At 43.8% G+C, this 9,118-nt stretch overlaps 1 long non-coding RNA gene across 2 annotated transcripts; it reads left to right on the forward strand.

The window, feature by feature from the left end:
* Positions 1–6,159: 6,159 nt before the first annotated feature.
* Positions 6,160–7,823, forward strand: LOC138565908 (uncharacterized). Of its 2 annotated transcripts, XR_011301697.1 has the most exons (4): positions 6,160–6,243; positions 6,702–6,806; positions 6,912–6,993; positions 7,362–7,823. It is a non-coding gene; the product is annotated as an uncharacterized lncRNA (long non-coding RNA). The 2 variants fall into 2 exon arrangements; XR_011301696.1 differs by lacking the exon at positions 6,912–6,993.
* The last annotated feature ends 1,295 nt before the right edge of the window (positions 7,824–9,118 follow it).

The raw sequence follows: 9,118 nt of genomic DNA on the forward strand, positions 1-9,118 counted from the left end.
TAAAATAAACAAACAAACAAACAAACAAACAAATAGGGCCTGCACGATGGCGGTATTACAGGCATCGCGGACCACCCGTAAATAGCAACCTGCAGTGTAGCCAACTGCCACAGGTGCACACAATCACCACAGATGGAGCCAATGGAACCTGTCCCAGCACAAAAGGAACACACCACACCCCTTCCAACACCAAAATGATCCCACTAGCTGTAGCAATCCTGGGGCTGGAGGACATGCCTGCACTGCTACACCAGCAACAACAATAACAACAACAGGCAGCACAGAGGAGACGCAGGAGGAGAAGGAGGGTGAGACAGGCCCAGCAAGTCCCAACAGTGCAGCCAGTGGTACCACGCAGGCAGCCACCAATACCTCGCATCAGAGCCAGTCCTTTCAACCTAACCCCCATGCAGATCCACACCCTGTACCGTTTGGACCGGGACACCATCACCACCATAGTGGACATGATACACGGAGACATTGTCAGCCTGATAGAAATCTGCACTGGCATCCCCCCTCTACTGAAGGTGGTGTCTGTGCTTCACTTCCTGGCCACAGGCACCTACCAGCACACAGTGGGCCAGCTGCATGGCATATCAGAACCACTCTTTTCACGCATGCTGACCCAAGTGCTGCATGCCCTCCTGAAGCATGCAGGCAACCACATATCCATACTACGGACTGCCCAGGAGCTCGCTGACACAAAAGTCGGCTTACATGCACTGGCAGGCATGCCAAATTGCATCGGTGCCCTCCACTACACCCATGTAGAATTGGTGGTCACTCATGCCATTGAGGTGGTGTACCGGAATCGTAAGCAATACCACTCCATCAATGTGCAGATGGTATGTGACTCCAGCAGGATGATCACACATTGTTGTGCCCAATATCCCGGATCCACACATGATTCCATGGCGCTGCGTAACTCCACGCTACCCCCGCTACACGGAGCAACATGCTGGATGACGTGCCTGGCTGCTTGGTAAGTTGCCTGACAGGCCCATGGCAGTGCAGTGAGGGGGTGAGACCGGGGGAGATGCATACTCCACCTGGTTTAAATTGAGGGGGCGCATACTCCATCTGGGAGAGATTGGGGTGACGCATACTCCACCTGGGCGAGATTGGGGGGATGCATACTCCACCTGGGTGAGAATGGGGGGGGTGCATACTCCACCTGGGTAAGATTGGGGGGGCACATACTCCACCTGAGTGAGATTGGGGGGGACGCATACTCCACCTGGGAGAGAATGGGTGGTGAGTGGACAATGCACATACAGCGAAACACTGTAGCCCTGAACATCCCAACCTGAACATGACACATCTATGCCATACATAAGACCAATGCTGCACAGCAATGACAATATGCCAGACGTACAAGCAGGCCACCATGGGAATGTCAAGCGATGGATGACTAAACCTGATCACACCTGTGGCAATGCCGCTATTGGGAATACAGTTAGTCCACTACTAGTTCTTTTTAGATACAGACATTGCCATTGGTCAGGCTTTTTTGGTATTTAGATATATATTATTATATATATACATTCTTGTTGCTGATCCACCATGGTCTTGAAGGTTCCCTTTCATCTTGCACGGTTCTCTTTTGGGAGTCACTTACCCTCTTGTTCTGGTTTACACAGCTGTTGTAGCGGGGGCCGTATATGCTTATTTTCACTATGGTATACACGGTTCTTAATTGTTTTTAATAACTTAGGCTGCTAGCAGCAGTCCTTTTTCTCCTTCTTTAATTGTATGTTACAGGCAGTCGGCAAAGACTTTTTCATGTAGTAGCTTATAGTCGCTTTTGCGTACTTGTTTTTCAGAATGGTAACACCCACCTCCTGAGGAAGACGTTCAGTTAACCACCACTACACGTCGAAACCGGTCGAGAGAAAAATTCTACAGGGATGTGATCTTTGCATTTGTTCTTCCTATCCACCCTGACAATAGATTGTTTGTGAATTATTTCTATTGTTTGTAAACACCGCAATAATGAGTGTTATTATGGGGACTAGTTATGAATTCCTCTTCCCCATTGGTTCTTAGCATGTTTTCTGTGTTTTTAGTACTTTGGATGTATGCCACGGTATGATGAGTTGTGTGTGTATGTATGTACTATGTATGTTGAGTATGAGTGATGAAGTTTTAGCCGATTTTCGGCATATTGTTGCTGCTGTTCTGTTATGTTAAAATGATCAGTGTATAATAATTTTGAGTGATTTATTCACTAGTTTTCAATTTTTGTATCACCTTTAATAAATTTGGATACATTTTTTCTAAACATATTTTGCTCTGGACATATCTTTTCTGTTTCTTGATGTTATTATAATACTCTGGTCCAGAGGCTAGAGTTACCCTGCTCTTTTCAGTGTTTGCATTATTTCAGCCCACGGCTGTGCAGGTTTTCCTGTTTGTTAAGTAGTTTCTTGTTGTTTGGGTGTGAATTCCCTTTTAATAATTTACTTCAGCTTTGTATTCTTCAGAACCAGATCCGTGACTAGTCTAGTGGAGAGAACCAGATAGACCATGGCTGAATCGGATACTATTTCGTTTACAGAAGCCCAAATAGCCGAGCTTATAGAGGGTCCTTCATTCTTTGATAATTTACAATTACCCAACCAAGAGATTAATATCTCGGGGGACGCGGTCCTTAGACTAAAAAAGAAGCAGTTTCGCACTGAAATGCATGGGCATGTTTTAAAACAATATCTTAAATCCAGTATTATTCCACAGGGTTTACAAGTTAAAATTATCCCGTGCCTATTCCTGGACGACACAGAATATAAGGTAGCATTTAGTCAGGTTGCCACAAAATGCAGCCGTGACCTCCTAGTTCTCACGATTACTACCGCTCAGAGAGTCAGCAAGAAAATTATGGAAACAGTGTTGGAGCAAGAGAAAGCCTTCTTATTAAATCCTCTCATTTCCGAAGCCAAACAAAAACTTGAACAAGTTGAGAAATCTCTTCAAGAATTTAAAAATATCACTATAGAAAAAAAGACCAACAAACTAAAAAAAGATATCTCAATGTTCAAAAAAGAGAGTGTATACCCTTATTTGGCTGAGGATTTTAACTTCCAAACGTTCTGGAAACAATCCAGTATCCAGAATGTGGGGTCGTACAGAAGACGTGGGGTCACCTTTTCTGATACATCTTCCAGTTCCTCTAGTAATGAAGATTCTACTAATTCGAATTTGGGGAACCACCCTTTTCGAGGAAGGGGCGGTCACAGAGGCCGCAGGAATTTCCAACAGGGCAGAGGCCCCCACGGGCAACCTTACTCGCAGGCTTTAAACGCCCCTCCACAAGGTCAGGGACATCGCGATTTTCAAACCCGCAACCGGTCGTACCGGTGGTGAAAGAGGCCCTTCCTATTTTTAATTTGTCTTCTCGAATTATTTCTGAACCTGAGCTGGCAATCCTAAAACGTGGCCTCTCCTTTGTTCCGACACAGACCCCGAGTGCTATGCACCTTACAAATGAAATCCAACAATTCCTCCGTAAGATTAGGCTAAGAGCCTTTTTTTCTGACAAAGAAAACACTTCTGAGCTTAATAAGTCAGGTCTGGTCAGACCTTCTTCTTTTACTCCCAATATAGCGGAACTTCCGGCTGAAGTCCTTGTCTTTGAAAAAATTGTGCTCAAAGAACTTGCTAAATGTCTCGAGAATCCCAGAAATAACATGAGGCCCAATCTTCAACTAGCTGAATTTCACGCCATCGAATCTCTCTCACAAGATCCATCCATTGTGATAAAGAGTGCTGATAAAGGCGGAGGTATAGTTGTTTGGGACTCGGGGTCATACGATCAAGAGGTCATTCGACTTCTTAACATTCCAGGTCATTACCGTAAAATGATTGCCGATCCTACTGCTTTGATTAAAAAGAAGATCTCCAGCCTTTCTGAAAAAGCACTTGAAGAGGGAATATTGTCTAAAAAAGAATTTGAGTTTATTAATTTCTCAGAGGAAAGAACTCCCCTTTTTTATATCATCCCCAAGATTCATAAGAATACATCTAACCCGCCTGGCCGTCCAATAGTCTCGGGATGCGGCTCTATTTTAGAGCCGTTATCCAAATACATAGATGTGTTTATTAAACCTTTGGCAATGGCGACGCCTACATTTCTGTTAGATTCTAGGGATGTTATTAATTTGGTGGAAGGCCTTCCATTTGATGCCTCCAAACAGATCTTGGTGGCCTTAGATATAGAGGCTCTTTATACCAATATTCCCCAAGATAAGGCTATTCAGTGCTTACAAATTATGTTGGACCGCCGACCATCTGCACATACGGTTCCCACTAATTTTTTGACCACATGTGTGGAATTGGTTCTTTGTAACAGTTTTTTTAAGTTCAAGGATGAGTTTTTCACACAAACTAAAGGCACGTCAATGGGCTGTGCGTTTGCCCCCAACTTGGCTATTATTTTTATGGCCTTGTTTGAAGAGAATTTTGTTCTGAATGATGGTAATCCTTATATTACTAACATCAAGTTATACCGTCGGTATATTGACGACATCTTACTGCTATGGGAGGGTGATATTGCCACACTTGAACTTTTTGTTCAGTGGCTTAATCAAGTAGATATCAACATCAAATTTACCCTGGAACACTCTACCTCCCGTATCGCGTTCCTAGATCTATCTATTTACAGCGAGGATGGGTTCCTGCAGACCGAGCTCTATAGAAAACCCACAGAAAGGAACATGACACTACAGTTTGAAAGCCAACACCCTAAAAGACTTTTACGTAATCTCCCTTATGGGATGTTTTTACGGTTACGCCGCAATTGTTCCAACCTTATACAATTTAATACTCATGCGGACGTACTACAGACTAGATTGCTAGATCGCGGATACCCGCGTAAACTTATCAAACATTCAAGAAAAAGAGCGCGATATACCAATCGGGATGCCCTTTTAAGACCTAAAAACAAAATTGTGGACAAAGAACAGTTAGTTTGTGTGTCCACTTTTTGCCAACATAGTGAGACAATTAAAGCTATTGTTCTGAAAAATTGGAGGATCCTTAATTCCACAGATCTCCAGCTAGAGAAACCTTTATTTGCTTTTAAAAAAAGCAAAAATTTAGGGCAGAAACTAACCTGGGCCTCCAGACTTCCTGTTCGCATTAACCAGGTCAGAGATATTAACCTGAATCAGGTTAAAGGCCATTATCCGTGCACTTCGTGCGCAGCTTGTAAATTTTCTAAAAAAATTACAGACTTTTCTTACAATGGTAGATCTTGGGCACTACGTACATTCACTACGTGCAAAAGTAAGAATGTTATTTATGCTATCCAGTGCCCGTGTCAGCTTTTGTATGTAGGAAAAACCTCTAGGGAAGTCCATCTACGTATCAATGAGCACCGGTCTAAAATTAGAACACGCAACCTTTCGGCTCCACTAGTGATTCATTGCGTAGAAATGGGACACAACCCAGACTCTTTAATCTGGTTTTGTTTGGAAAAATGTTTTGCTAATAACACAATAAAACTGGCTAATAAATTGTCCTACAAAGAACAAATGTGGATGTTTAATTTAAAAACACTCCACAAAGGCCTTAACACATTGGAGTCGTGGGACTTCAATAGTCGCTAGCAAGCTTGTTCTGCATTTCTCTATTTGCCCTCTATGGCTATTATGACTGTTTAGCTATTTAGTTTAATTGACACAATTTAACATCTTTTACATTAGATTATCGCCTTTTCAGCCAAAGCTTTTTTACCATCTTTCTTGCCTATCTCTGGTCTAAAAACACTCTTTTAGTCATTGTATAGTAGCTCTAGAATTGCTTAGAGATATGGGGCCTGTTATATGGTTCTGGCCTAAATTGGACTACAACTCCCAGAATTCACTTGGTGTGGTGATGGCAGCCCAAAATTTATTTACGCTGCTTTTTAGTCTGATGTTCATCCTTTTCTAGTATTTATTTAGTATTATTTTTTCTATCAGCAGCGGCGTTTTTCATCATCATTTCCTTTTAACTTGGGCTGCATTATTTGCGCTTTGTTCTGCTCGTGGAATGTCTTTACTGGCAGCACTTGCTGACATGCGCAGTCAGTCTTTAGTTTTGCCTTTAAAAAGGCTTTTGTTTACTATTGGCTGTAGCCAGCCACTCCTTGCAGGTCCCTACACGCATGCGTAGCGTTTTGAATTTACAACTAGTTTTAAACAAAGAGATTACCATCTGTTCTCCCTCGTTGCTGGACAATTCCATTATACAGCAACCGTTTTGCAGGTAAGCGTGTGGCCAGCCTTCCTGCAATGTTAATAGCTTTTCAGCTACAGTCCTCTGCATAATTAACTTTGCAGCGTCGCCCTTTAGACTACTGTTTGTTGCCTTTGAGCTCACTATTACATTTCAATTGTGCGAGCTGCTCCAATTGATTTATTTGGCACTTCGTGTGTTTATATTTAAACATAGCACGGTTTATCTTAGACAGCTGCCATTTGCCCTTAAGTTTACCTTCTCATTTCAATTGTGCTCGTAGCTCCATTTGATTTATTGGGCTTTTCGTGCATTTACATTTAAACACCTTTTGGATCCCCCAGAACGGTGTGGTTGTCTCATGGCTTCCTCCCATTTTATTGGAGATCTTTTAGAGGCATTTCATGCAGTGCCCTTGTACTCTGGTAAGCCGTGGGTCACTGCTTGCCATTTAACATTGTAATGAAGCTCTTTTGCCACTTTTGTAGTCATTCACAGACGGCGTTGAAGGCTCAGGCTAAGTTGCGCTGCCTCTTCACTTTTCAAATACATGCAGCGCTGGATCATCTTAAACTGCATGGGGCGCCCTCCAGGTGAGCTATTATTATTATTTTTGCCTTAGTCATAGGCACTCCACTTTGAACCTAGGTTTTTTATTTATCTGACCTAGTGCATTCTGGTCTTGTTTCTGGTTTCAGGTTATGTTTTAGTCCTGAATTGTCTCGCGTGACTGGCCACACTACACTGCATAGATTTTTGCAGCAGCTAGGTTTTCATCAGGTTAGTCCACTACTAGTTCTTTTTAGATACAGACATTGCCATTGGTCAGGCTTTTTTGGTATTTAGATATATATTATTATATATATACATTCTTGTTGCCGATCCACCATGGTCTTGAAGGTTCCCTTTCATCTTGCACGGTTCTCTTTTGGGAGTCACTTACCCTCTTGTTCTGGTTTACACAGCTGTTGTAGCGGGGGCCGTATATGCTTATTTTCACTATGGTATACATGGTTCTTAATTGTTTTTAATAACTTAGGCTGCTAGCAGCAGTCCTTTTTCTCCTTCTTTAATTGTATGTTACAGGCAGTCGGCAAAGACTTTTTCATGTAGCAGCTTATAGTCGCTTTTGCGTACTTGTTTTTCAGAATGGTAACACCCACCTCCTGAGGAAGACGTTCAGTTAACCACCACTACACGTCGAAACCGGTCGAGAGAAAAATTCTACAGGGATGTGATCTTTGCATTTGTTCTTCCTATCCACCCTGACAATAGATTGTTTGTGAATTATTTCTATTGTTTGTAAACACCGCAATAATGAGTGTTATTATGGGGACTAGTTATGAATTCCTCTTCCCCATTGGTTCTTAGCATGTTTTCTGTGTTTTTAGTACTTTGGATGTATGCCACGGTATGATGAGTTGTGTGTGTATGTATGTACTATGTATGTTGAGTATGAGTGATGAAGTTTTAGCCGATTTTCGGCATATTGTTGCTGCTGTTCTGTTATGTTAAAATGATCAGTGTATAATAATTTTGAGTGATTTATTCACTAGTTTTCAATTTTTGTATCACCTTTAATAAATTTGGATACATTTTTTCTAAACATATTTTGCTCTGGACATATCTTTTCTGTTTCTTGATGTTATTATAATACTCTGGTCCAGAGGCTAGAGTTACCCTGCTCTTTTCAGTGTTTGCGCTATTGGGAATACATTCAGAGTACCACATCACCAACATGGGTGTTTATACATTGTTCCGCATCCACAGTACATCTGCATCAACATGCAAGTGAATGCCCTGTATCATCTAGACAACGCAATCCACACCAGCACATCATAGTACACACACAAAATGAACAATGTCCAGCCATGAAATGATTTTTAACACAACGGGTGTATTAAACGTTTAACAAAATAGTGCTAGAACCCTCCACCTCACACACACCCACCACCCTCCCCCCAACCCCCAATACCCCATACCCCCCCACACCCATACCCTCCCAACACCTCATACCCCCCCACACCTCATACCCCCCAACACCAGTTGGCACATGCAGGCTGGTCCTGCTACTTCCGACCTCTCTTTGGCTGTGGGGGCCTGATCATGCACACAGGACTTGAGGGAGTCGAGCTCGCAGGTGTGGTGGATGGGGTGGAGGTGGACGGTGTGCTACTGCCGGCGTAGTTTGTTGCTGCTGCATATTCCCCACGATCCTGCCAAGGCCCTCTGTAACCGCAGCTAAGCTGTCCCTGATCACTGTGGTGTTGGCATTCATGGCAGTGATGGAAGCCGCATTTGCATTCCAAATCTCACGGCGGGTCAGTTCTCCCTCCGCCACATACTGGCGGAGCAGCTCAATCAAACTGTCCTGCCGGGCCTCAACCCTCGTGAGGTGGGCCTCCATGTCTGTGGGGGCTGTGGAAGTGGAGGGTGCAGTAGCAGGGTGGCCCAATGCTGGACTGCCCTCTGATGTTGTGGACAGATGTGGACTGGCCAGTAATGTGGCATGTTCTAGCATCGGGCATACTGGTGTGCCCTGTGTGGAGTGCAGGGGGGTGGGCTGGGGACTGGGTGTATGCAGACATTCTACATGGATGATGTTGTCCATGTCAGAGAATTCCTCAGCGTGGAGCTCCACGTCACTTAGGGGGGCAATGGCTGCTACCTCCCTACGGAACTAGTGGCAGCTGACTGGGTTACATCATCCTCTGCTTCTGCAGGAGTTTTCGACTCCATTGTGGCTGTGTCGTCGCCTGTTGTTGTCTCCTCCTCAGCTGCCCTGGCCTGTACTGCTGGCCTTTGTTGCACTCTGGGCGTTGTTGATGCCCTGCCCTGGAGGTGGAAGGCCCAGCGCCTTCTTGTCTGACCCTCATACCCTTCGTGGATGTAGTGGCCTTTGGGG

This window comes from Ambystoma mexicanum, chromosome 2p, assembly GCF_040938575.1.
Source record: "Ambystoma mexicanum isolate Mex_15411 chromosome 2p, UKY_AmexF1_1, whole genome shotgun sequence".
Taxonomy (NCBI): Eukaryota; Metazoa; Chordata; class Amphibia; order Caudata; family Ambystomatidae; genus Ambystoma; species Ambystoma mexicanum.